Genomic DNA, 27,421 nt, shown 5'->3' with positions numbered 1-27,421 from the left:
TGCTTTGAATACTGCTTTAAATTATAAAGTGATGATAAACAAGATTAACGCCCAGAAAAAAACCCAGATCCCTGTGCCAGGGTATTAGCCTATTTGGGTATTAGCTTCCTTGTTCCTCTAATTATTATTAATACAATTAGATTTAAAATGTTAATACAAACTAAACACCACCACCACCTTGTCATTCAGTTGTACAGAACACACTAAATGGTACTATATCCTTAAAGGAGAAAATATTTTGCGGAGGATCAGAGCTTAGAATGCTGATGAAAATGTTGAATACAAATACTGTTACCTCTAAGACAATCTGTCACCTGGAACAGATCTTTTAATGGCTAAGTATGTTTACTTTCTATCTGGTAGGCAAGATATCCAGTCATAAATCACATCCAAAAGACTGAACCAGTAGCTTAGATTACCAATTAAAAGGTTCCCAGAAAGCTGTGACTGCTTGAAATAATTGCCCATACTAGCTGTAGTTCAAGTACCTAAACTTCATGAAAGAATATCAGCTGGGGTAAATCAATATAGCTCTAGCTAAAATAACTCAAGCTAGGTTAGTTGGATGCCATGGCCCCATGTCCATGATTTTGTAAAGGAAAGGAAGTCCCATTCACTGTACATAATGTATGCTAAATTAGGAAGACACTGGCTGCCAGGTGTAAGGCTAAGTCCTATTATCTAACCACTGTAGATTATAAAGTGATAGACGACAGAAAACAATGATCTCCACTCCATTTATAAAACTACTAACAATTTTTCATGTATTGGAGGACTGCTATCACTTCTCCATGCCTTACCTTTCCCTTTTCTGGTCCTAATGAATCAAATCCTTACCCTTTCCTCAAATACCCTGTTTTCTAAACCTCTTACTTTTCTATCATTGTTTTTGTTTTTTGATTCATTTCACTTTATCTATGTCTTCTTTCAAGTGTGGTGCCCATAACTGGACACAGTAATTTAGCTGAGGCTTTACAGTGCTCAGTAGAACGGAATAGTTCTTGGGTCTTGCATACATTACTTTTGTTAACACACTGCAGAATGAGATTCATTTTAGTTTGTAATTCAGTATAATCCTAGCTATATGGCTGCCTGCTTCCCCTTTTATATTTTAAGAGTTGAATTCCTTCCTAAGTTTCTTTTTTTTTTTCACTTGTTCTTTTTAAATATCATCTTTTTGGCTTAAGAGCATCTTTCCAATTGGTTAGGATGAGTTAAAATTCTTGCTATACTCTCTCAGCTTGGTATCATCCACAAATTTCATAAATGTACTCTCTATTTCATCACTTAAGTCATTCATTACTGAAAGTGCTGAATAGATTTGGACCCAGAACAAAGCCCTCTTTGATCCCAGTTTGATAGGGAATCACTGATAACTATTTTTTAGCCCTCCTGATGGTGATTACATGTAGACTGTATGTACCCGTCGGGCTATGTTCGCTCCTGAGGCCACTGTCCTTTAGATGTCGGTCTCGCCCCAGGACCCTTGAGGGCAAAGCGGATGTTCCTTCACCACGTCACCGCCCCGCTCTCGCCTGCCACGTCTTGATGTATCTTCAATGGGGGGGGAACAACTAACGGGTTCTCGTTGCCCGGGTGCTCCCAACAGATGTACACAGGACTCTAACCACCCCTGCACCCTGGCCTCACGCCACCTTCTGGAGCTGGCCTGGGGGAGCAGGCACGTGGCTCCTCTTGCCCCACTGCCGCCCTCCTTTAGCCCTTTTCCCTATGCTAAAAGGGTCGAGCCTCTCCAGCTCCGAATCTGGCTCTAGACCCTTAGTCCCTAGACCTTTGTCCCTAATAGGTCTGGGCACCTGCATTCCCAGCTGCGACCCCGCCCCGATCTGGCTTCTCCTCCGGGCTCCTCATCGCCCTACCGCGCCCCGCATTCACCTGGCTCCAGCAGGTCCTCCTTGGGGGCTTCATTCCACCGCTATCCAATGCAGGTGCCTCCTGCTTGCCACCAATTCCTGGCCGCCACTGCCGCCAGCTCCTTCTCTCCGGCTCCTCTTGCTCTGGCTCCTCATCCTTCGCCGGACGCCACAGGGCCTCACCCTCCTCTTCCTCTGTCCACGTGTTTTCTTCTTCGGGGCCATCAGCCCCCTTCGTTGCAGCTGCCGCCGTTTTTATCCGCGCCAGCCGGCGTTCACTGCTGATGTCACCAGCCGGCCGCAGCTGAATGAAGAGCTGGCTCACAAACCGTGCGGCTTTCCCCAGAGCATTGACTCCTGCTGCCGGTGAGTTTTCGGTGTCACCCCGGCCTCCAGGACACTGTAGTTCCTTAGCTTGCTTATCAGAGTGTCATGGGGACAATGTAAAGAGCCTTAGAAAAGGCAAGATGTAGCTCATTTAATGCTTTCTGCCTTCAAGAGTAGTCCAGATACTTCATCAAAGAAGGTAATTAGATTGGTTTGATATCATCTGCTTTTGACAAATGTTGAAGGTTTTTATCACATTATTCTTTCTTAGGTAATTGCAAGTTGACTGTTTAATCATTTATCCCAGAATCTTCTGGTCAAAAAAATTAGACTGACTGGTCTATAATTTCCTAGCTTCTCCTTTTTCTCTTTAAGATAGAAATTTTGCCAGTCCTCCAGCACCTTCTCCTTCATACATGAGTTCTCAGAGAAGGTAGCCATTGCTTCAGATATTACTTTGACTAATTCCTTAGGCATTTGAGTACAAATCTGTAACAAGGTCCAGCTCCAGGGGTGGCCATGATGCCCCTGGAACTGCCTTAGCCCTTGTCAACTTCACCCTCTTTTTGGCAATCTCCCCTTCCACACCTTGATGTATTAATCCTTTAGAAAAAGGGAAGCTGCTACAGGGCTCCCCACACCTGATCTCACACTACTGAGCTCAGGTGTCTCTTCTATCTGTCTTAAGGACTAATAACATGGGCTCTCTCCTCCCCAGTACTCACACCTCTGCCTTGCAGATGTCATACATACCGATCAAACCATAACCACCCCTACAGTCTACTAGATCTGTTCATACATACAGCAGCCCCTCTCTGGGCTATGTGCACTCTAGCCTCTTGGTTTCCACCTGTGGCCCTTCTGGCCTGCAGTCCTTCTCCTTAGACCCTGGCCCTACCTGTAGACCAGTTGAGACACATGGGCTCTCCAGCCCCACCTGTCTTCAGCTGTGGCCTTGGCTTCCGGTCCCTCCTGAACTCTGGCCCTGCTCCTAGCCAGTGAGACCTATGAGCACCCTGGCCGTAACTGTTCCCAGGTCCCTCCGCTGTTTCTCTGGGCCCTCTGGCCCCTCTTTCCCTGGGCCAGCTTGGACCTCCTTATTTCCCCTTAGACTCTTCTGTAAACTACCCTTGTTACTTAGCCCAGCTCAGCTATCACCCAGGAACTCCTCTCCCATGGCTCTCAGTGCTAGATTACCTACTCAGGTCCACCTCTGGGCTTATATCCTGATAGCTCAGCCCCTGTTGGCCATGTGACTCCTAATTGTTCCCTGGTACACCTGCAGGATGCTTCTCAGGCAGCCTGCCTTTTCTTAAAGTTGCAGAAGCACCGAGCCTTCTGCTACAAAATTTATTTAGGACCTGCTCATTGAATTCATTTATATTCTTTTTTTTTTTAGTGTTTACTTTCCATAGTTTGGTCTGCATTTATTTGTTCCTTATAAAATTAAAACTGTTAACTATCTGGTTACAATTAACTTTTCTTTGTGAAGACTCAAGTAAAGACATCTTTGCCTCATCCATTATTTGCTCTCCTTTCCAATTTAATAATGGAGCTGGATTTTTTTTTTGTTTCTTCCTATTTCTAATGTCCATATAGAACCTTTTCCTGATGTCTTTTATGTCCCTTGCTAATGGAAACTCATTTTGTGCCTCAGCCTTTCTAATTTTATTCCTGCTGTTTGTATGTGCTAATCCTTTACACACTAATCTTTAGTTATGTTTCCCTATTGGTAATTTTTGCATATTTTCGTTTTGCTTTTAGGGCACTGATGAGCTCCTGCTGCCCCTTTGGTCTCTTAGTGTGCTTCCTATCTTTCCTTTGCATCAGGATAGTTTGCTACTGTTTGCATTTAATATAGTCTCTTTTTGTAACTACCTGCACTCCTTTATCCCTTAGATTATCTCCCAAGAGACCTTATCTACTAGTTTCCTGAGCCAAAGTGTGCTACAATAATTCCAGTCTCCTTATTGTACTGCTCTTGTGACTTTGAAATCTGTCATTTCATCATCATTCTCTTTCAAATTACCTTCTAACTTTAGTCTCAATCATTTAATCAGAATCAATCAAACACAGCTTTTCCACTACTAGATTCCATTACCTTCTGAAACAACAGTCATCTCCGACACATTCTAAGAACATGATAGAATGCCTGTGTGTTTCTGTGTTGTTTTTCTAATATATAACTGGGTAGTTCAAGTCCTCCATTAGCCTTCACATACTTCTGATAGTTGGTCAAAAAAAACCTTTACTACCGTAACAGGTTGCCCCTCCCAGCGACATCTTCCTAGTACTCCATGCCTTGTGTGGGCACTCTTGGATCCTCCTTTGGGATTCTTACGTCCTGCCCTATACTCACCTGCCACATCTTGGTGGCACCTAGGATGATGTTCTTGTAAGCGGGAGGCTGCCTATTGTATTGGATATGTGGGGGCCGTTCCCCTATGTGGGACTGACCCCTGCTTTTTCTTTAGCTAGGCCTTCCCATCTAAACCCACTAAACAGGGTTTGACTTCGAGGCTCTAGCCTTTTCCACTGTCTTGGGGCCCGGGCGCCAGCCCCACCTCTGGAAGGGCTGCATGTCCCAAACCAGGGGATGACCCTGAGTCTTCTTCCCCTCTGACTGCCAGCAGGAAACTGCCTGCCTGGACTCAGTCCTGGCGTTTAAGTGGGAGCTAGGCCCTGCCCCTTCCGGTCAGCTGACCGCTCATAGGTGTGGGTCATTGGCTCCCTCCAGTTACCCTAGCAACCAGCACCTGAATGCTTATTCTGGCTCTACATGTAGCAGGCACCTACAACTACCTCTGCTGGTCTTTTATCCTAACCTAGTCATGAGCAGTCCCAGTGGCAGCAGCACCCTGGGTGCGCCAGAGGACCTCCTGAACTATGTTGAGCTGGAGTGGTTGGGCCCCACTACACTGGCCAGGTGCATCCTGCTTGCGCCTAGTCTAGGAGGTGAAAGCTTCCCCACCCCTTGACGCTCTTGCCCACTTGAAGTGCGTCCTGTGTGAGGGTGGTCCTCACTCCTCCATGTCCCCCAGGCTGGTGGGGCTGCTGGCTGGGCCTGTGCCCAGTCTGCTTTTCCACAGCCCACCAGCACCAGCTCTACACTCTCATCCACCGCATGCTCCATCGTGCCGCCGTCGCATTCCCTCAGACACCAAGTAGCGGGACACTCTCGGCGAGGGTGAGGCCGATATACTCCTGTGGCAGAGTCTGTACTTCACCTTGATCCCCCACATCACTGGGGACCTAGGCTGGTGGCTCCTTCATGGAGCCATCATGATGGGCGTGTGCCTGGCACACTTGAAGATGGCCCCTGATACGTGCCCATTCTGTGGGTAGAAGGAGACCCTGGTGTACATGGTCCTGGAGTGTACCAGGTTGCAGCCCCTGCATCTCCTTCTCCAGAACCTCCTGCTGAAGTTCTAACTATACTTCTCCCCCCACCAAGGCCCAGGACCTCCTGGTCAACCTCCTCCTGGCCCTGGCCAAGTTGGCCATCTGGCTGAACAGGAAGGAGGCTCTGGCTGGGAGAGTCCCTGGGAACTGTGGGGCCTTTTTCCTTTGTCTCCTTCGTTCCCACATCTGGGCAGAGTACTACTGGGCAGTAGCTGCTGGATCACTAGCTGCTTTTGAGAGCCGGTGGGCGCTGGCCAGGGTGCTCTGCTCAGTGTCCCCCCAGGGTACACTTTTTTTGTCCCTATGACCTCACGAGCATGTCCTGTTTTTTCATTTTTTGTCCCCAGAATTCAGTTGGTGGCTCTAGGTCTCATCGCTACCCTTAAGTTCTGTAGTGGGCTAGCCCCACAGCTTTTAGTCACCAAATAGGGCTAGTCACAGTCAACTACCCTGTTTCTCATCTCTTCTTGAACTTCATAGCAAATATATACATTCTAGTTTTAAAACACATCTCCCTTTTTCTTTGCCTATCCTTCTTAAATAAGTGTATTATGACTTCTAGCTTCTCCTCTTTATTCCCTTATAATCCTGGCATTTGTGTATAGATATCTCAAATCTTCAGTGGGTCATCCTGTTTTTTTCACTTCTGTCTCTCTTTTGGTCCAATTGCAGTTTCCTGTTCTCTCTCTCCCCCATGCCAGAATGCAGTCCAGTCGCTAGATCGTTATAGTTATTGTTATATTCTTACTTACAATCTTACATTGCTGCCCTCTTCAAACCTAATATAAAGCCCTCCTCAATAGGTTTCCAAGCCAGTGCCAAAGATGCTCTTTCCCTTCTTTGTGAGACTGGCCCCTCTCTTCCCGACATTCCTTCTTTGTAGAACAGTGTTCAGTGCAGTTGAAAAAACTGCAGCCCATCTGTTGACATCCTCTGTTCAGGCCTGCATTAATCTCCAGTATTCATCTACATCTTCCCAGATCTTTATCTTCAACAGAGTGTTGCCCTCACACCTTTACCTGAGACTCCAGAACCCTGCAGTCACTGCTCAAGGTCATGCCTGGCAGTATCATTACTGCCCACACATGGGCTGTATGGGGGAGTATTAAGAAGGCCAGATGCGCCTCTGCACCCTTTTTATGATGGGTGTGGTAACATGGGTGAAGCAGGCTTATCAATCAGTTATTGACTTTGGGTGTCTATTAAGGCCTCCATGTGTTTATTTATGCCTCTGGATAATAGGGTTAGCCTTCTGGAGAGTAGATTTCTGGTATATTTTTTACACATAACAAACAGTGCCTCCTATCCCTGGTGCTCCAAATGAAGTGCCTTTAGTCAAAGGGCTTCAGACCTAGCAATTTTATCAGCAGAAGTAAAAATACCTAGCACTTCTGAAGTATATATGTTCTTTTAAAAGTTTCCTTTATTGTTTCACTTACAAATGAAGAAAAAAAGTCATGTCTGAAAGCTAATAAAGTAATACTTGGATTTTAAGGCCAGCAGAGGCCATTCTGATGATCTCATCTGACCTTCTCTACAACACAAGCAATATCCTTTCACCATGAAGTCCAATAACGTCTGTTTGAGCCGTAGCATATGTTTTAGAAAGACATCCAACCTGTATTTAAAGACTTCAAATGATAAAGAATCCATGGTATGCTGTACTAATGGTTAATTGCACTCACTATTAAAACTTGTTCCTTATTTCCAACCGTATTTCTTCCTTTTTTCTTGAAAGAAAGAGATTAGAAAAGAGAACAGTTCATTTGAGGATCTCATCAGGCTTGTTCTAAATTGTTCACTTGTATTTTATCCTGTAACCCTTCTTGTTTGCTCACCAGCTCAGAACAGAACTACAGCGTTAGACGAGTCCCCCACACAGAGACAAAAACTCTTATCTTACCACTTTAAGCTGCAGTAAATGAATGATAATGTCTTTTTACAGAATAACAGGCACAAGCAGAATCATCTCACTGGGAAAAAAGAGATTTCAAGCACAGCTGGCAGCAGATTCTATTCTCTTCTATTCAGGTTCTTCTACAGTGCCCATCTTCACAGCATATGAGCACCTTTTAGAATAAAATCATACAATATAACTTACATCAACTCATTAAAGTAAAATTTCTTTCCCATCTTCCACAAGCAACAGGGTGTGCATGTACTTCTTAGTCATTGGTAAATGCTAAGTGGTTGGTGGGTTTTTTGGAGAAGGAAATGAGTTTTATATTAGAACCTGATGGTGGCAAGCTCTGGGGTCATTCCAAGCTCTTTCTAGAATGTCTTCCAGTGTCCCAGGACAGCTGTTGAGAAAGGTCTGTGTCTTACATACCTGAGCCTGATTTACATTGTTTGTGAAGAACATCAGCTTTAGAACAGTTAACATCACAGAAGATGAAGTAGACCTGTAGATATCCTTCTTCAGAAAACACTGAAAATAAAAACTAGGAAGCTTAAACATAGTTCACTATACATAAGGGACCAATGCATTTAGCATCTTACAGAGATTATAGATCCTCAATAATCTGTGCTGCTGAGGAGATGAGCTGTTGCATTTGGTACCAGTTGCTGCTCTTTCTAGGAGGATACTTTCAGCCATGTTATATTATATTGTAATAATCAAGTATGGAGGCAACAAAATCTGGTTTTGATGGAGACCAGGGTGCTGTCTGAGAGCACGTGGCTCAGTATCTAGCTAGACACTGGCAGCAAAAACAGTTTTTGTGGCCAATATTATAAGAGAGCTCATTCTTTTGAGGAGTCTGGACAGGGTGCTAGACTGTGTGCAGACTTCCTTGCATAGAAAATACCAGGAAAGACTCTCAAAAGATCTGGAACAATAGTGAATTTGGTCCATGGTGAATACCAGTCCCTAGGTATCCAGTTTCTTCACGGGGACTTAAAATCAAGATGAAATGTCTTTCTAAGGGGTATGCACTAGTTCAACTAGAAGTTACTGAAATACTGATATAAGAAGCAATGCAGAAATTATGGGGTCTGTATCAGGAGAATCAGACTAGATCATCATTGCCTTAAAATCAATGACTCTGTGAATCTCCCTGTGGGTTTTTTCAAAGCTACTGTTAGCCTGTGTATTACAACTAGAATAAAAAGGAAGGGCGGTTTGATGACTGGACAAGCAGTTCAGATTATTTGCTTAAATGTCAGTATTACTCCTGTATTCAATAGGGGTTAGCATTTCATTGCATTGTAGTTATGTAAAATCAGTTGTTTGATCAAATGCCCATTCAGTGAAGCATTTGTCTCTCATCTGTCATTGGGTTTGCCAGCAATAACAATTAGCTAGACTTAATTGTATATTTTAACAACTGCTTTCTATTACCAAAAGTTTTGCTTCACTTTTAATGTAAGCTACCTTTCTGCTATATAAGGTTTTAATTTAAAGCTCAAATTCCAATTTTAAATCATCAAACTGTTGAAAATGTCTGTCCTGTTACCTTGCAAGAAATTAAGTAAAGCCATAATAGCTCTTTGGGACAGAGACTGTTGCTTGTGTGTAGTGTTTAACACAATGAGACTTTCATGCCTGACTAGTGAATCTAGATGTCAGGGTAATAAATAGAATCAATTTAACAACAACAACAACAATAATAATTGAAAAATGCTTTAATGTGCTTTTCCTAAATAAGGAAAATGATGAGACTGTTACTGATACTGCAGCTATAGCTATGTATGTGGGAAGGATATCCAAGTGATAAGAGGTAAAGTCTTATGATCAAGTATAAAATCTTGTGGTTAATGACTACGCACCAGCTTTGGAGGAGATATCTATGTGAGTAAGTGCAGAGCTATGTGTCACTCTGTTGGTGGAAGAAAAAGCCTGTAACTTTCACTGCATAATAAAAAGTAAACAATATTTTTTGTGCATGCTGCAAGAAACAAACCAAGTCAGAACTATCCAGTTTGGTACAGCAGAAACTGTTGCATTTGTGCAACAGCAACATAGGAAAATTCTTTATAATTTAGTATTTATTAATGAAGTCCCCCATTGTTTAGGGGAGTTCAGATCAAATCCCTTTTTAACAAAGCAATGCTCTTACACTGGCAATTCTCCCAAGGTGCCCCAAATTGAGGATAATTCCTCAGTAATTACAAGGAAGTTGTTACATACCTGGAATTATATGTGCACCAGACATTTTCCTCCAGAGTAGTTGACGTGTGCCCTTGACTTGGCAAGTTTTCAAATATGGAAGGCACTACAATTATAGTGTCGTATACACTTTTAAAATGGTTGGAATTCTAGGGATTTACAAACTGTAGGGTGATAGATCAGTTATTGACTTTGGGTGTCTATTCCCTTGTTCTTTTACTATCTTGGAGGAAAAAAATATTCAAACAGCTGTTTTATAAAATGTCCTCCCTATATTCTCCCAATAAATATATTTTTGGCACAAAACACAATAGAAGTCCTAACAATAATATTTGAACTTACTGTATATATACTTTGCAAGCGTATGAAAGTACATGAGCAGTTTAAATGGCACTTTTTTTACTTATTTCATTTATTCTGAAAATGTAGACAAGGGCAGAGATAGTGGATCAGAGTTTAACAACTGGTACTGTCCTGAAAGTGTTCTGCTGTGACTGCTTTAAACATATCCCTAAAGATTGTCCAAGGACAAGCAGAATTATGAACCCTTAACAACTCAGCCTGATGCTGAGCCTCCCTGTGAAAGCTGAACTAAATCCCCCCTGCTCCTGTGGGTCCTCCCATTTCCCACCTGTTGCGGGGGGGTGGTAAGGATAATGTTGAGGTGGCATCGTTTGATTAGCCTGCCTGCTCCACGTATGTTGGTTTTATAAGGCAAGATATCAATAGATGATATAGCAGAGAAGACACAGCAAACTTTATGTTGCCCTGCAGACTCATCAGTCCGTCTTCCTGTTCCTGATACCCATGACATCCCATACATATTGCCTAGTTCTCCTGTCTGACACCACTGTTACATCTATGCATCTCTACTGAAGTCAGTTAACCTATGCTAACATGGAGTAATGCAGAGGAGAGTCAGTCTCTCTAGTCTTAAGAACAAGTAAAAGCATTTAAACTAAGTTCTACTCTTTTTACACTGGCAGCACATGTGTGAACTCATTCAAATTAATCATTTATAATGATGCTGACACAGGAGAAAATAATGCAGCTGGAAATTTGCCTTTGTGGCTAAGATGCTAAACTTACCCCCTGTTTCTGAAAGAGCCTCCTAAACGCTTCCCGAATAATCTTTTCTCAAAATGGTCTTCCTTGATTTAAAAACAATAAAGGGCATGCACATACAGTATAAGGCACAGTGCCAGGTCTGAACCTTTACAGAATTCAATTGGTTTTTATAGAACTTTTTACAAGGGCAAAAGTGAACTGTGTTAATGATCCTTGCCGAGTTTGATGATAAAAAGAACTGACTGGTGAGCTGATGCAAAACACTGAAACACCTTGACAGTCTTCTTTACCCTTTTCCAAAGTAACAGCTTGAGTCTTCTCTTCAGGAATTTAATAGCATTGAGGAATTTCCCTTTCTGTGTTTTAACATCCTTTTGCTAATGTTTGGAAGGTTGTTTCAGTGGGGTGCTAGTGCATCCTTTTTTTCCAGGGATGCACCTATACTGCAAAATGTAGATCCAGATGTAGATCTACAATGTTTAGGAAGGTTTGGGTCTGGGTTTTCATTCAGCCAATTATAGATAAGGACTGTGATGTGCTATAGAAAGTAAATCTAGGGTATACCTACAAAGTGACACAGATCTAATACTGGTTTGAGCAGGGATTTCTTGAATGTTTTATAGTGACTCAGGTTTGGAGTTCAACCTTGTTCTCTTCCTGAAATCTGATGATTTGGATCCTGGGTTTTGATCCAGGTCCAATTTTACACTCATCCTATAAAACCTTCAATGCAAGCTTCCATGCAGTGTTTTTTGTTGCCCATGTTCAAGGGCAAGAATGCCTGCTGGCTGATACATGTCACCCTTTGAATTTTGAATCCTACACAACCAGGAAGAATCATATAGAAGAATAGGGTGGAGCTATCCTGCAGATGTGCTGTTTAGGAGAGAGCCCTACAGGAGTCTGCACAAAGCAGCAAGTTCAAGCAGGTAACTAGAGAGGTAGTCTTTTCCCCAAGGACCATGATAGTCATAATTACAGTCATATAAATCAATATGATGACAGAAAAATCACATGTTTCCAGATGCCCATGGTAAACCTCCCTCCTGTAAATTAGAGTTGGCGTTAAGTGTGTGGAGAAATCCTGTAATTAAGGCGACAGCTGCAAGAAGAGCTGCTAGAAAAGGCACTAAGCTGTAACTTTGTTTTCATCACAATATTTTGTTAAGTCTTTTCTTTTTGCTTTATCAAAAGAAAGCTGGATAGTAGCAGCACTCTCTTTTACAACAGCCCTATTATTCATTTGGGAAAAATAAGAAAAAATTACTCTAAATGAGTTGAATGATTACCTTTAATTACCACTTGTTAACTATGCTATGTCAGATAGATAGATTTCTATATTAAAATGAAAACTTTTGAAAAATACATCAAGCACATTTCTGTGATTTGTCCTGCCAGCAGATTCCAAGATTAATCCTACCACAGCAACCGTTTGGAGAACTGAGGTCTCAGAATTTCAGTAGGCCTGAGTGATGAGTCCTTTGTGAAAAAGCACTTGTGCAAAAATCATTGATTGACTAATAATAACAATGATGATGTGATGATGATGATGATATGTCAGTGAGACTACCTTTTGCAGTACATTTTCTTTATCCATAATATATTTATGGATGGTTATTCACAAAAATATAAGAATTTTATAAAAGCTATTAAAATATTCACTTTTTTTATCATTCGCCCAATTCTACAGCCAATCCTTTGCTTTGCAATAAATTTCAATAATGTGCCGTCCATCATCAGACAAATGATGGCATTATTTTGATTATAAGTTAACATGCAAATGTTATTAATAAATGATAAAACATCCAAGTGAGGAGAATAGCCTATAGGAAAACTCTGAGATATTTTTCACAATGTTGTAATTAAAGTGGTGCCTTGTTTTGTAGAGCACAAGTAGAGCACTACAGACTTCCTGGGTTTTTGCAGCCATACAGCTGTGCCAGTACTTCCACAGAGCTCTATAAACATACCAAGTCTCTCTCCAACATCCCTGACGTTACAGTCCTGAGTGCTTTCTTTAGGGCTAATTATGTTGAACTGGGATAGAAGCTCTGGGTAATGCAAAGCTTTACATGGAAGCTTTGCATTACCCATCATGACCTAGAACAGGGGACCACAATATTTTTGTGCAGCGTGCCAAAAATATCTGCAATCTCAGCTTGTAAGATATTGGCATGGCCAGTGCTAACAAGTAAGTTTGGTGTCCAGGGCAAAGCCTGCAGCGGCAGCCTGCTCTCACCCCACATACAGATCCAGGGGGCACAAGCCCAACCATGCTTGCCCAGGAGTGCATGAAACAGTGGGAGCAAGCCTTCCCCCATCCCTGTGCCCCCCCCAGATGAGCTGCTTGTGGCTCTGTCCTGCACCCCACCCCAGCTGGGCAGCACCTGTTGGAACCCCTTTGCTTTGGTGCTTGGGGTGGTTGCCCCGCTTGCCCCTTCTCCCCTCCCCCTCTTTTTATGGCACTGTGAGTGGCAGGGCAGATGGCAACGGATCCAGGAAGAGCCCAATCCTTGTCGTGGCAGCACAGCCCTGGCCCCTTCCCCATCATACATCCTGAGGCGTGAGTGCACCTGCAATGTGCACCAGCAATGAGCTGGGCCAGGGCTCTATGGACCCCAGTGCAACTGCCTGCAGCCTCCTGACTGCCTGTCACCGGTGGCCCAGGCTCTGGGCAGACCTCTGATGCCCAACATAGAGCCTGGACTGCTCACAGCAGGTGGCAGGGAGGCTGCAAGCAGCTGCACTGGGTCCATGGAGCCCCAGCCTGTTCATTGCCAGCAGTGGGCACGCATATGCCTTCAGGCAAACAGCGAGGAGGGGACTGGGGCTGCATGGCCACAACAAGAATTGTGCCCCTTGCAGCTCCCCCACTGTCCTCCCTGAAGTGTGCCTTTGTGTGATACGCTCTGGCACATGGACTGGGGGTTGCCTACCCCTGCCCTAGAAGCTGCTTCTTATTGTTGTGACAACATTTACAGAAATTCATTAGAACCTGAGTCACAGTTTCTTGACTCAGTGGTATCTGCAAGCCAATAGAGCTAAACCAATTTGTCCACCAGTGTTGTTGCTTTGCTTGTTTTATAACAATATAATTTATCAGAATTATAATACAATTCTTCAGTGATGAATTGGTTTCCAGTTTTCTTTTCATTTTATATTGAACTCATGGATTGGCAGCTTGTTATTGTACCATATAGATGCAAATGTTGTGTTAAAATATAATTATGGAGTTAAGTGAAATAAACACAAGTCAAACATGTTCACTGATATAGCTGGGGAAATCCTTTATCAATGGCTTCTCAGGCCATCTTATTTTGTCCCTGCTCATTCTTGAATCAACCCTCTGTTTTCTTCCTTAAACAAACAGCATTTTCCCAAGAAAAAGTCCGTAGCACAGCCTGAAGCACCTTCTGATGTGTGCTGCGATCCATAGGCCCAAGGGAATTGCTATAGGAAGGATAGACCTCTCAGAGGCACTCTTTGAGGATGTACACAGTGTGTGTGGGGGGCAGGGGGGGCTAGGGGTGCAGTCTGTCTACCAACCTGAAGAAAGGAATAGAGTCTATAGCCCTGAAGGAAGCTTATGTTAGGTGATTTCAATGAACCATCCCACAATGGAACCCTAGATTGAACATCAAATTGAGCTTTTTTGCTTCTCTGCCAGGGAACTATGAAGCATTGTGCCAATTTCTGCAGATTTTCTTGCTGCACAGTTTTAGTTTAATAGAGTTCCTGGTGCCTCCATAGTTTTAATATTGCTGACATGTTTTGGTGAAAAGTGATAAAGAATCATCTGATATTGTTTAAAATCTGACTTGTATTTTGCTTTTCTTTTACTCGAGCATATACACAACCCATAATTTATTTGGAGAACAATCTGTGGTGTGATTTTGTATCTAAAAGTGAAACTGTTCTGACAGCTATAGGTTGAAGACAACTGTGTTTAATTCTTTTAGCTTTCATTATTTAGTATGCATGCCAAATCAGAAGCATTACAACTGTTGGAATCGGCTTATGGAAAGCTAAATATGAAAGTAAAAATGTTCTGACTTGGATGTCAGATTGGCATTTAAATCCATCAGTATAGGAAAGTCTACTGTTCAGAAGAAACAGGATGCAGTCTAAACCTTGAAATGTAATTCGATTCTATGAAGATGCACTGAAACCCCATATTGCAAAAGAGCTATCAAGTATTATCTTGAGAACTCATGGGGTGCATTTACACATAGCCCTATGGAGATGTAGCAATGCACTATATCACTGCCTGCACGTGATCACAAGCTATATCACTGTAGCAGCATGCTCCCCAGGTATAGTGTGTCACTACGGTGCTGTAATGGTGAAATTTAACTGTGCACTGTGCACACGGCACAGTAACCACTCACACCACCATAGTGGTGTTGCCATATGGCAACCTGTAGAAGCACCCTTGCAAGTCACATGATGTCCTGGACAATTAGAAAAGGGTAAATATGGTGCCCATCTTTGAAAAAAGAAAGAAGGAGGGGCCTTCAGTTTGGGAAATGACTGGATAGTCTGCAGTGTTGCAGAAAAGGAGCTTAGGGCTACTATGCACCACAAGCTAAATATAAATCAGTGGTATGCTCTGGCTGCAAAAATGCAGTAAGTGATTCCTTTACTTGCAGGTGACAAGGAAAGTGCAGGATTGGCACCTGCAAGTAAAGGAAAGTGATTATTTCACGCTATTCAGTGCTGGTGCAGCCTTACCTGGAGTACTGTGTCCAGTTTTGGGAACCTCTATTCAAGAAAGATATAGACAAATTGGAAAGAGTCCACCAAAGAATAAAAAACATGGCAAGAGGTCTAAGAAATATGGTTTATGAGAAAAGGATAGAATACCTGGGATTATTTAAATTGGAAAAGAAAAGACTGCAGGGGTATTTGATAACAATTCAAATATGAGAAGGATGATTATAAAGAGGTTGGTGATAAATTCTTCTCTGTGGTTCCTGGGGACAGGACAAGAAGCGAAGGTCTTAAATTACAACACAGGAAATGTGGGTTAGATATTAGGAGAAACATTCTAACTATGAAGGTGGTTAAGCATTTGAAGAAACTGCCAAGGGGGGTTGTGGAATCTGCATCCTAGACAGGCTCTAAGGGCAGATTAGACAAACACATATATTGAATGGTTTAGACAAGGGTGATGCTACCTTGAGCAAGGGGTTGGATTAGATGACCTCCAAAGGTCACTTCCAGCCTGATTTTCCTGATTCCATAATGCTAAATTAATTTAAAAAGCCTGATGCAATTCCAATTGCAAGTTTTCAATTGACTTCTATGTGCAGTGGACTGAGCCATTAATTCCAATGTTTATGTACAGATCTATGACTTGCTTTAGATGCTATTGCTTGACAATTCTAGCCACAAAGACTTTGGGTGCATGGTGTCTGGCTCTACAGCTGTGTCTATATGGGAACAGGTGCCTACAGCCAATAGTACACTGGCTATTGGATGCGGGGCTGTAAGATCTTTAGAAAAACAACAAGAACCTTTAGGCTTTAGAAGCATGCAGATTGCTGGGGCCTGTATTATATAGAATTACCTACAGTTGCTTAAGTATCTGGTTATATCTGAAAGTCTGCATGAGGGATCTGATCTCATAGAAGGAGCTCATCTGTGTAACCCCATTCATTTTAATTGGGATTACTCATATAAGTAAGGTCTGAATGATAAGGCCCTTTATTAATACCAGTTGTGGTAGTTATCTCTATTTGCATTTCAGCCAAAGCAGTCCAACTTAATATTGTAGCCTGCTTTTGTACCATGACATGTGTCATAGACTGTACCATATCTGTTTGACCAGTGGTTCCCAACCTTTTTTTTCTGTGACCCACTGCTGGGAGTGGAGTGTGGCAGCAGTGCATGGGACAAGGGGACCTCCTGGCATGCAGTGCGGCTCATCCTTTGTGTGTGGTGTCATCGGCATTACCCCCATAACCCTCATTTGGGTCATGACCTGAGGTTGGGAACCACTTGGTTGGACTGTTCTACTCTGGCTAAATACTCCAGGGATGTTAGGAGAAGGTTAGATCATATTACAGATGGCAACCCAATTTAAGGTAAGTCAGGATGTGGGGTGCTAAATGGGGGGATGGAGGTGATGTGGGGCAGGCAGGCTGGGAGGAGATTGAGGATCTGTGGGATCCACAGGAGCAATGCTGGGGGCAGGCATGATCTGTGGGAGCTATGTAGGCAGGTATGATCTGCTAAAAATAGCTTGGTGCCAGGTAAGCATGGATAGGGAAAGTGCAGCCCTGGGGGCTGGGGCCAGCAGCTGAGCTTTACCAGCCCTGGGGCTGCACATGTAACTGTACAGAAGTTCCATGCACTGGTCTAACGTACATCAGGTAGATCTGATACTACATGGATCCAGGTCTATCTTAAACTGGGTTTGGCCAGCTTTAGACCAGTCTGTGTACATAGAACTTCTATACTGTTACGGGTTTAGATTTGATTCCTGACCACTGATACCAGGTATGAGTGTAAGGTCGGTATTAGGGATGAACTAAGTTAATTTGGATGGCTATTTTGAACCTGATCTAACTTCCTCCTAACTCCTGTGAATGTCTGTACTTAGCCAGAGTCTGTCTTTAGAACTGGAAAAATTATTTACTACAAATAACAACTTGGGCTGTTTCACTTTGAATAAATGTTTCCTGAGTAAGTTTTTTCTTATTATTTGACTGACTTTGTCAAATAACATTCAGCAAATAGCTGACTATGTTTTTTATTTCTACAGATTGGCTGCAACTGCGCATGAAATTAAGGTAATGTAATGAGCTCCAGCACAGCTTGCTCCAGTGTACACTGATACTGGGGGCAATGTTTACACGTGTGCCTGGGACAGCAGAACTTTGAGCTGGGGTAGAGCAGCTCCAGGCTAACAGCAGACTCGGGGGCTCAGCTGTGGGCTTCAGGTGATGGCATCGGATGGCAGAGGGGCTAGCTGAGGCACAAGAGTGCTGAAACTGCAGAGCTGTGTGGCTAGGCAGCAGGCAGGAGTCTGGCCCCTGCTGCCTGGGCTGACCAGGAGGCCTGTGCAAAGCAGTGAGTATTCTCTTCTGATTCAGATTCAGCTGATTTGATATGATGATTTGAATTACTGTCCCAATTCGATTCAGCTAATTCAGATTCAGAGATTTGGTGCCGATTCAGAGATTCAGCCATAGACCATAATGGGGAATCACTAAAATAGCTTGAATTTGAATTTTTTTGGCATATTCAGATGAAAACAGCAGGGATGGTAGCCCCTTCTGAGGGCATGAAGCCTGCCAAGTTTTAAGGAGATAGGTGCAGGGATTTCTGTGAAAGTGCATCTCAAACTGTTGAAAGCAAAACTCGCATCACTTATGTGTGTTAAGGCAGAGTAGGATGAAAACAGCAGGGATGGTAACCCCTCATGAGTCCTTGCTGCAAGCCTTCTGAATCTCTGAATTTCTCTGAATTGACTCAGAGTCTTCCAATTCAATTCAGACCTTTTAATGGCTCTCCTGATTTGATTCGGATTCAGAGACTCAGCCACTGAATCAGGTCAAATCTCCTTTAAACTGAATCAGCTACTGCAGCTCCATACAGCCCTACTGACCTGGCAAAATGTATGCCCACAGCCACCGGCTACACAATACCTTAGTCACATTTAATTACTCCACCTACAGCAGAGTTAATTAGTTTACTGTGCCCTAACATCGGTGCATGTGTAGACTGTGACACTTTACTGTGGAGCTAGTCTACTCACAGTAAAGCATATGTGTAGATGCACCCATCACCAGGTAAGTTATTTGTGAATCATTTTTTATTTGATCAGGCCTATCTCTCATAGCTAGCAAAACAGAGAGAGAAAAAAGAGAGATGTGTCATAAATAATAGAAAATATAATGTCACTTTTTCTTCTTTTATTTGTACCATTTATGGTACTGGAAGGAATTGAAGGAAGAAACAATTATACTAACTAAATCCATGAGTACAGTTTGCTTGACTGAATATATTCAGTTGTAAAGCACTATCCTTCAGAAAGTGCACCTTCAGTATACTGTAATGACCAAGCCAATTTATTACTTCATCACATAAGCACAACATCACAGAAGCAAACTGAAAACCTCCACATGAAATTTATATTGTGGTTTTCTTAAACAGTTTTCTATGTATTTTACAGGCTGTAAGAAATTAAAGTGGGTTTAAGTTGTGCCTCTAAAACAATTCCATTGCAAAGCTTCAAACTGAGGTATGTGTAAGAGCCATGGAACTACTCTGTGTTTTATAGCACCATTTAAATTGAATGTTATATTTACAACTTTCTCTTCGAGTGCACATTAAGATGATATTGAACAGAAGCAAGCAAAACAAAACCTTTAGTCTTTGGTTCTCCTGATTTCAGGAGAGCTGGAAAAAAATTATGACTTAGTTGTAACAAAAGCCTCTGAGCGGACGTGGAATCCCAGTTAATGATATCCTGTAATCTGATCCCAGGCGGACACTGACAGCTGTTCTCAGAGCCCTAATGAACTGTGCACATTTACAGATCACTGATTAGCAGAACTTGATACTGGTGGGCACAGACAAGTCCTAACACTGTTTGAAATAGCTTTGGTGGTATTAAATAACAGGGATCTGTTATCATGAGATTACCTGTCTGTAAAATTCCTATTTATCTTCATTATGCTGCTCCTTTTCTCAGAGACAAAAACGGGGAAGATTTGTCATCTTTTATATTGCACCTGTTGCCTTAACTCTTTAAGGTTCTTTGACAACTGGATTCTCCTGTATCAAATTGCAAGTGGTGTGATTCTGCAGCAAACATCTAGAATGAATGGTGAAGGAAATGCAATTGCTGTGCTACCTCCGTGTTATTGACAAAACGGGGCACACTTGAACTCTGATGGCACTTACTTTTCATAAATGCATTTTCTGGATATCTGGAGAAAATTGAAAAGACCCCAGCACAGAAAAAAATCTGAGCCCTTAAGAAACAAAGTCCAGGAACATGACAGTAGTAGGCAGGCAGACAATGTCTGTTCCCATTATTAAAAACAGGGTTAGCATAGCCAATTATGTTAGTTGGAACACTGACTCCACAGAATCCTTCCCCTTCATGCTCTAGCCACAGTCCCTTTTCTTCTCCCCTACATGGATTCCAAATTCCCCTCCCTAAGCTGTCCCTGAGCTTTTGACCTCCATCTCTCTGAACCTCTTTTTAACATTTAATGTTACAAAAAAGAAGAGAATTCATATCATTCGCTCATTTTCAGTTATGGAACTTGTGCTGCTCAACATGTATCTGCTATATTTGGCTGTTCAAGTGAATTCTTGTAATTCTGTATCTGCTGCATTAACTTCAGCTGCTCATATTGCTTGTACCCATACCTCAACCTACTGAGGGAGAAAGAACATATGGACTAGAGCCTGCTTTACTTTTGGGTTGTGATACAAGGTAATAATGTAATAGGAAGCCTCAAGAAATGGGGCAGTGCTAGGGTATGGGGAACAATAGCTTCTATATTGTCCCATGCACCATATCTCCCAGGTATTGGTGGCTGCTGGGTCATGTTGGTGCCTACCAGTAAAGCAGTGCTTCTGTAAGTAAGGAATGTATGACATGAGCATAGACAATGAGGACCTTAGTTCTCTATGGTGTAGGACTTTAATAAATGAAAAAGACTGAGTTTAGAACAGAAGTTAACATATCCCACTTTATTAAAACAATCACATTGAGTCGTAGCATGGAACTACATATTAAAGCATTACTTTCCAAGAGCATAAGGGAATGAACAACTTACAAATCAGAAAAGGTTCCATATAATGATCTTGTAATAAATCCTTCTGCAACATGTATAACTGTAAGGTGTCAGTTTTGTTCCATGTATGTAAAAAGCCATATTTTACTACAACAGAGGCAGACAAGGTTCTTTGGGTAGATGTGATATCTTTTATCAGACCAATTAAATAGACAAAATAAAAGATATCACATCTAACCAAAGAACCTTGTCTGGCTATGTCCTTAGACCAACACGGCTACAACCAACAACACAAAACAGAGGGCATTTAAATTATGCTCACTTTACAGCATGGTTACCCATACCCCCCTGAGATCATTTTTATCAGCTTCACCACTCTAAAAACAGCTAAAATATTATTTGCATGGGAAAAATGTGATATATCTAAACTGACTGAATTGATCATTCTGTAAGCTAAGAGTTGCAAGAAAATAAATTGAATCTGTACACAGGGCAAGGCATAACCATGCAGAGTTTCTCATGTTCTGTGCTGGAAACAGGATAGCTACATTAGCATGATACTATGCCTGAGATAATTAGTTCTGTCTCTCTGATGAAATAGTTAGCTTAGATGTAGCACCATATGAAAACATTTATATTGCTCCTGTTTCTGGAGCTTGCATTCACAGAACTAGCTAGGGTATCTGTGCCCAGCTCTGTAAAGATGTGAAACAGAGGCACATTACACAAGGTGAAGCAGAATTTGGCTATAAATAAATAATGTACAATTCCTATGTTTTTTAATCTTACAGATCTGGCATTTCTACTATTATTTTAATAGTGGAAATGAAAGTGTGGATGGACACGCATCATTTGAGATAGAAGGCACGATATCTTTTGTATCATGAAAATGAGATCCAACTAGTACTAACCACTCACTGAACATATCTTTCTGTAACACTGTAACTTGTATACTGGGTATAAATGTCACCTATGAAAGTTATTTGAAACTAAAAAGACAGTTCCTAGTAGCCAAAAAATGGTGTAGCTTTTGGCTTTGGCAGCAGAGAAATCTGTTATAAACCTCCAGAGTTAATTTTATTTTGTCTTGAGCTTTATTGATGTTGTAGGACCACATAATTTCAAATGCAGAAATAAAAGAGCTGCAAAGTATTGAGTGATAGGAGATCAATGACATGTTCAGGGTATCCAATCAATAACATTCCCCCACTAGGTCTAAAATAGTCTACAGTCACTTAGGGCAAGTTACTAGTCTCCCTATAAATCTATCAGTAGCCACATATAAAGTAAGAGGCACAGAGCCAGCCTCTGCAAAATGTCTGAGAGCTATACCATATTTTGCTTCATACCAGAGAGAAGTGCATATGCCCCTCAAGAAGGTTTGCCTGGCCTCAGCACCTGTGCAGGAGAGTCAAGGAACTGGATATGCCCCCAGATGTATAGATCCTTCCCACTTGGAGCCAGAGGTATAACTAATGAGTTTCATGTCCTGGGAAAAAGTCCCCTCTGCCTGTTGTCTAGGGGGCATACTGAGTGTTGGGATGAGAGTGGAGGGGAAGGAAAGTGGTTTTACCTGCCCCAGGTGTCCCCACACCTGGCTTCTATGGCCAGGTGATACAGGGTAGTGTGCCATGGCAAAGAATGGCGGAGCCAGGCAGCACCAATCTGGTGCCCCCTCTCAGTCAGCACCCAGGGCTCGTATGCCTCTTGCCTCACCCCTCTTCCAAGTTCCATTACTGCTTTGAGCTATGGAAGACCAGAGAGCAGCGTGGGGTTTCTTAACATAGAAGAAAGAAGTTTATTCTGCTCTGGTCTGGCAGAGGGCAGAGTAAGAACCGAGGGTCTGACCCTAACAAATGTTGCTCTTGCACTTTCCTGTGTTCATGCTAATACACATCTGCACCTGGTTTCAACAAGTGAAAGATTTCCAGGGCCACTGCTTTGGTGCTATGACTGCTCTCAACACGAGAGCAGTTAAGAACAAAGAACTTAAGGACAAAGACTTTCCGTGGCTTTTAGTGTCACTATATTACTCATGAGACACATTTAGCCTCTGCTTTTCACACAGACTGTAGGACTTTGTCACAGGAACAGGGGAGAGAAAAACATTTTGTTAAACATAGAATAACGGAATTTAAAATGTCATTATCAGGCCACTGGTGACACTGACACCCGGATCCTGCCTTATCCTTGTATTGAGGGTGGAAAGGCACATTGTTAGATACAACTGCACTCCAGTGATCCTTGCTGAGGTCAAAGCCCCCATAGTACAGTTATAAATTAGTACAGGTTAGTGCTGTTGGGTGCTTGTACAGGCAACGGGGGTTTAGTTGTTTAGTTCTCCCTAAATTGAAATGGTGGGTTTTTAAAAATCCACCGTTTCCACCATTTCAATTTAGGGAGAACTAAACCAAATTAAACCCCTGTCACATGTACACAAGGCTTAAAGGGCCCGATCCTTAGAGCCTACCTGTCTCCCAGCGGCAGGGCAGGAGGGAGGGCAAGCTGCCAGTGGGCTGAGTGGTCCCTGAGCTGTGGGGGACTCCGGTGCTTCCCTCTGTGGTGGTGGTACCACACAGGCAGCACTTGCCTGCTGGCACCCGGCCCAGGTGGTCCTGGAGGGTGCTGCCACTGTGGAGGGAAGCACCAGGCCCCACGCAGCTCAGGAGCTGTGTGACCCAGGGTCAGCTTGTGCAGGCAGGCTTGACTGAAGGAAAAAAACAAAATGCAACAAAGAGTCTAATATATATTTTTCTGCTGGAGTCTGCCTGCCTGCCTGAGCTGTGCAGGGCCCAGTGCTTTGTTCCATGGCTGCGGTGTCCCCTGGGCAGGTCCCGGGTGGACTGCAAGCAGGCAGGAGCTGCCCGGGGGGCTCCACAACTGTGGAGAGAAGCACTGGGCCCTGTGCAGCTCAGGCAGGCAAGCAGGCTCTGGGAGAGAGAGAAAAAAAATATCAGGCTCCTCACTGTTTTTTTTCCATTTTCTTCAGTTGAGCCTGCCTGCATGAGCTTCCCCCAGGTTGCACAGCCCCTGAGCTGTGCGGGGCCCAGTGCTTCCCTCTATGGTGGCAGCAACCTGGAACCACCCAGGCCAGGTGCCGGTAGGCAGATGCCAGGGTCCCACACAGCTCAGGGACTGCTCAGCCGACTGGCAGCTCACCCTGCCTACCATGGGAGAGGCAGGTAAGCTCCAGCACCCTGTGCACTGTCCCTGCCACTTTCCTGTCACCTGGGACCACCTGGGAATGGCTGACTTGCCCCTGGGGCAGAGAGGCAAGGTGGCAGGAGGGTGGCTGGATGTGCTGGGGATGGGAGAAGGTGGTGACAATGATGCATGGGGCACTGGAAGCCCACCAAGCCTGACCTCCCACGAGCACATTGGCTTCCAGCACCTTGTGCACCATTGCAAACTAAATATGAACAATGCATGCCACCGGAGGCCAGGGGACACAGTGAACACCCACAGGTGGTGGCAGCAGTTGTGGCGGGGGCATGTCAGCAGTGAGTGGGGAGCCCCTGCAGGCAGCCACGGTGGTATTGGTGGGGGGGTGGTGGTAAGCGCCGATTGGTGGTTGGCGCCCACCTGCAGATGCCGCTGGCAACATCAGCAGGGCCAGCGGTGATTGCTGATCGCCTGCAGACACCGCCAGCTGTGTCAGCAATGGGGGGGGGAGGGGGAGGCAGAGCGACAACTGCCTGCAGGCACCGCTGACAGCATCATCAGCTGTTCCCTCATGGGGTGAATCACCAATCTCAGGAGGTGCATGTATACCCATGTGCACCCCCTACATGTCACCAATGAAACTAAAATATCTTGGATGGTTTTTACCTTGCTATGTAACAAAGTCATTTGAAGCAGAATACATCACCAAGCGTGTAAATAGCAGCATCATTAAAGTGGTGCAAATGGGCAATTTGGCTACTTTAAAAGCCAATTTTGTTGTGCATACAAAGGCTGGTTCAGAGACTGTTCTAACTTTGGTGGTGGTCAAAAGGTCATTGGATAGCCTAGGACATAGGCTTTAACCTATATCTAATATAGAACTGCTGTCTCTTTGTTTTCCAGTGGTGCTCTGGAGGATTTGAGGAACCTGGCTGGGTATGTGCCTGCCAGCCTTATTCCATCCTATAGGACATGTGGTCAAAATGGCTTCCTTCTATGTTGCAGCCCAGAGACAGGGTGAAAGGGCTCCATATATTTTCTGTTTTTGAGGGAACCTGTAGTCATAATTTGGCTTTAAATTAGAATCAGTTGTATTCTGGGAGATGGTTTTAGCATTCTTGGAAAGATCCAGTCTGTAAACAAGATGAATATTTACTGTTGCATATGTGCTTAGAGATGCTAAAGCAACTTTTCAATGCCATGATTCCTCCCCTAATATTTCATACTTTATTACACATTTAAACTCATTGCAACATTGTCCAAGAAAACTTTTCATTAAAGTGCGTGGCATTTAGCGTAGCATTAATCTGTTTTGATTGTGATACATAATGGATACTCGAATGAATTAACATGCTGGAAGCAGACATAAAAGGTGTCTTTTTTCCATCGCTAGTCTATAATGTCTGCATTATGTCACTAAGGTTTCAGTCCATTCCAATTAGACTAAGTGGCTAAATTCCCTTTTATTTCAATGGGAGCATGAACGGACCCTAAATCAGTCTGCATATCTGAATGAAAACATCAACTACTGCATGTTTTGCCACAGCCAGACTCCTTTTTCCCCTCAGATGTATTGTAAAGTCTTTGCAGCATATCTGATAATGGTGTTTATGTTTATACAGGGTTCTATTGTTTTTCCCTTGCTGCAGACTGTCTAGTCCTGACAGCTATACTTCCTGCTTCCCGTTATGGAAGTCTCCAAAGGTGGTTTCATTCTGTTTTGCTTACAGTTAGAGAGAATTTCATAAGGTTACATAGTACACAGTGCAAATCAAGTTGCTTTCAGTGCTACAAGTACAGAATGGAATCCGAAAGCCGCCAGCATAATTTTCTCCAACTTTTGTATAGTGAGTGTTAAATATAATACACATCTGGGGTCACAAACTGTCTTTGTGTGCCCCCACAAATGCTTAATCAGTTATACTACAATGTACTCAGCAAAATAGGTCAAACCAAATCTCAAATCTGGACACCCACAAACTTCTGGGAAATACAGCTCTGGCTCAGAATTTGGATTCTTATATTCATAGGTATCCATTTACACCATTTTGTGTCTTATGCTGTCATTTACACCTACGCAAAGTGAGAATGACTTTCTGCAGCCACCTTGTACATATCCTGCACAGACTTAAAGGATTATGCAAGATGGAGGAATCATAGAATCATAGTCAAGGAGACTTGACTAAGCCCTAGATTCTAAGGCCTATGAGTTTTCAGTTCTAGATTTAGATCTAAATTAATATCCTAACTTTACATTTTAAGTTCCAAGTACATAAAACCATTAACATCATGAACAGTATTAAAACTTTGCTCTCCACAATGATGTGTATTCACAGTGTGTAGAGCATCATGCATACGTGACCAATATTTTTTAATGAAAGCATTAAGCTGGCACCTTTATTAGGTCCAATCAACTGAAAGGACTAGGAGGTTAGACAGGTGTTGCAACTGTACCCATGGCAGATTGCTTTCTAGTCCTTTTCCATTTATTTAATGCACACTGCTGTACATTTCCTGATCACATCTGGACTGGGCTTGGCAATATGTAGTAGCATTTCCTACTGTGCTGGGGATTGTGCAAAATCAGATGGTACTATTTGACCACAGGTTGCTACGTAGTATTCTTGGCGATGTAAAAGTCATACATTGCCCTTCCAGAGTTTTCGTCTGTGCATAATTGAGTGGCCACCTGTGCATAATTTTCTTCAACTACGGCTTTAGAATCTAATGAAAGACAGTACAAAAATGAACACAGCAGTGGGAATGAGCTTCAGAGATCAGTTATATGAAAGGCAACATCATTTCTCAGTAGGATTTATATTTTGGGTAGGTGTAGAGAAATAGTTCTTTTCTTCTGCACCTCATTTTCCTGTAGACTCCTACTTGCTAGACTGGGGCATGTGTAGATGAAACAAGGGGCATGTACGCACAACATTTTAAAGCGTATTAAATGCTTTTGCACCACTTTAATGGTATTTGCACTTGTTGGCGGTGTATTGCACATTAATTGCAGCTGCTGTAGCACATTCGGCAGTGTAATGCGCCTTAAATGAGTTTGGGGCACAGAAAACTAAACCAGCTCTGAGGAGTTTTAATTTGCAGCCCTACAGCAGTGGAATGAAGCACCAGGCTTCGTGCAGCTCAGGGGCTGTGCAGGCAGTCCATGCAGGCAACTGGCAGCAGTCCAGGAAGGCAGGCTCCACCAAAGGAAAAAAAAAAGCAGCAAACTCTGTTGGGACCTGGTCATTACCTCTGTGGCTGCAGTGCCCTCTGGGACTGCCTGAGCTGGGTGCCTGTGGGCAGGTGCCACATGGTTGGGTGGGGTGGGGAAGCTGCTACCATGGAGGGAAGCATCAGCCCCCCTCCACACCCCACAGCCTAGGAACCACTCCACCAGCTGGCAGCTTTCCCTTCCCTCCCTGCCACCAGAAAGGCAGGTAAGGCATGGGTGTACATGACATGGGGGTTAACTTCGCCCTAAATTGAACCAGTATTTTTAAAACCCACCACTTCAATTTAGGAACCCCATTTTGTCTACACATGCCCCTGGACATTTGTGCAGAAGGCCCCTATTTCTGCTGTTGCTTATCTCTAAACAACATCTGAGCTCAGAAGATCATAAATGTCTGACGTGCCTACTCCTTCTTGTTCTTCCATGCAACTGATTAGCTGCTAGTGCTCATGTGCTTCCTGAGTTGTTTTCAACTGGAGCTGGTGCTAAT

The sequence above is a fragment of the Crocodylus porosus genome, unplaced genomic scaffold, assembly GCF_001723895.1.
Source record: "Crocodylus porosus isolate Cpor-Errol unplaced genomic scaffold, CroPor_comp1, whole genome shotgun sequence".
Classification (NCBI taxonomy): Eukaryota; Metazoa; Chordata; order Crocodylia; family Crocodylidae; genus Crocodylus; species Crocodylus porosus.
The sequence above is the reverse complement of the archived record's forward strand: the minus strand, read 5'-3'. Positions refer to the sequence as shown.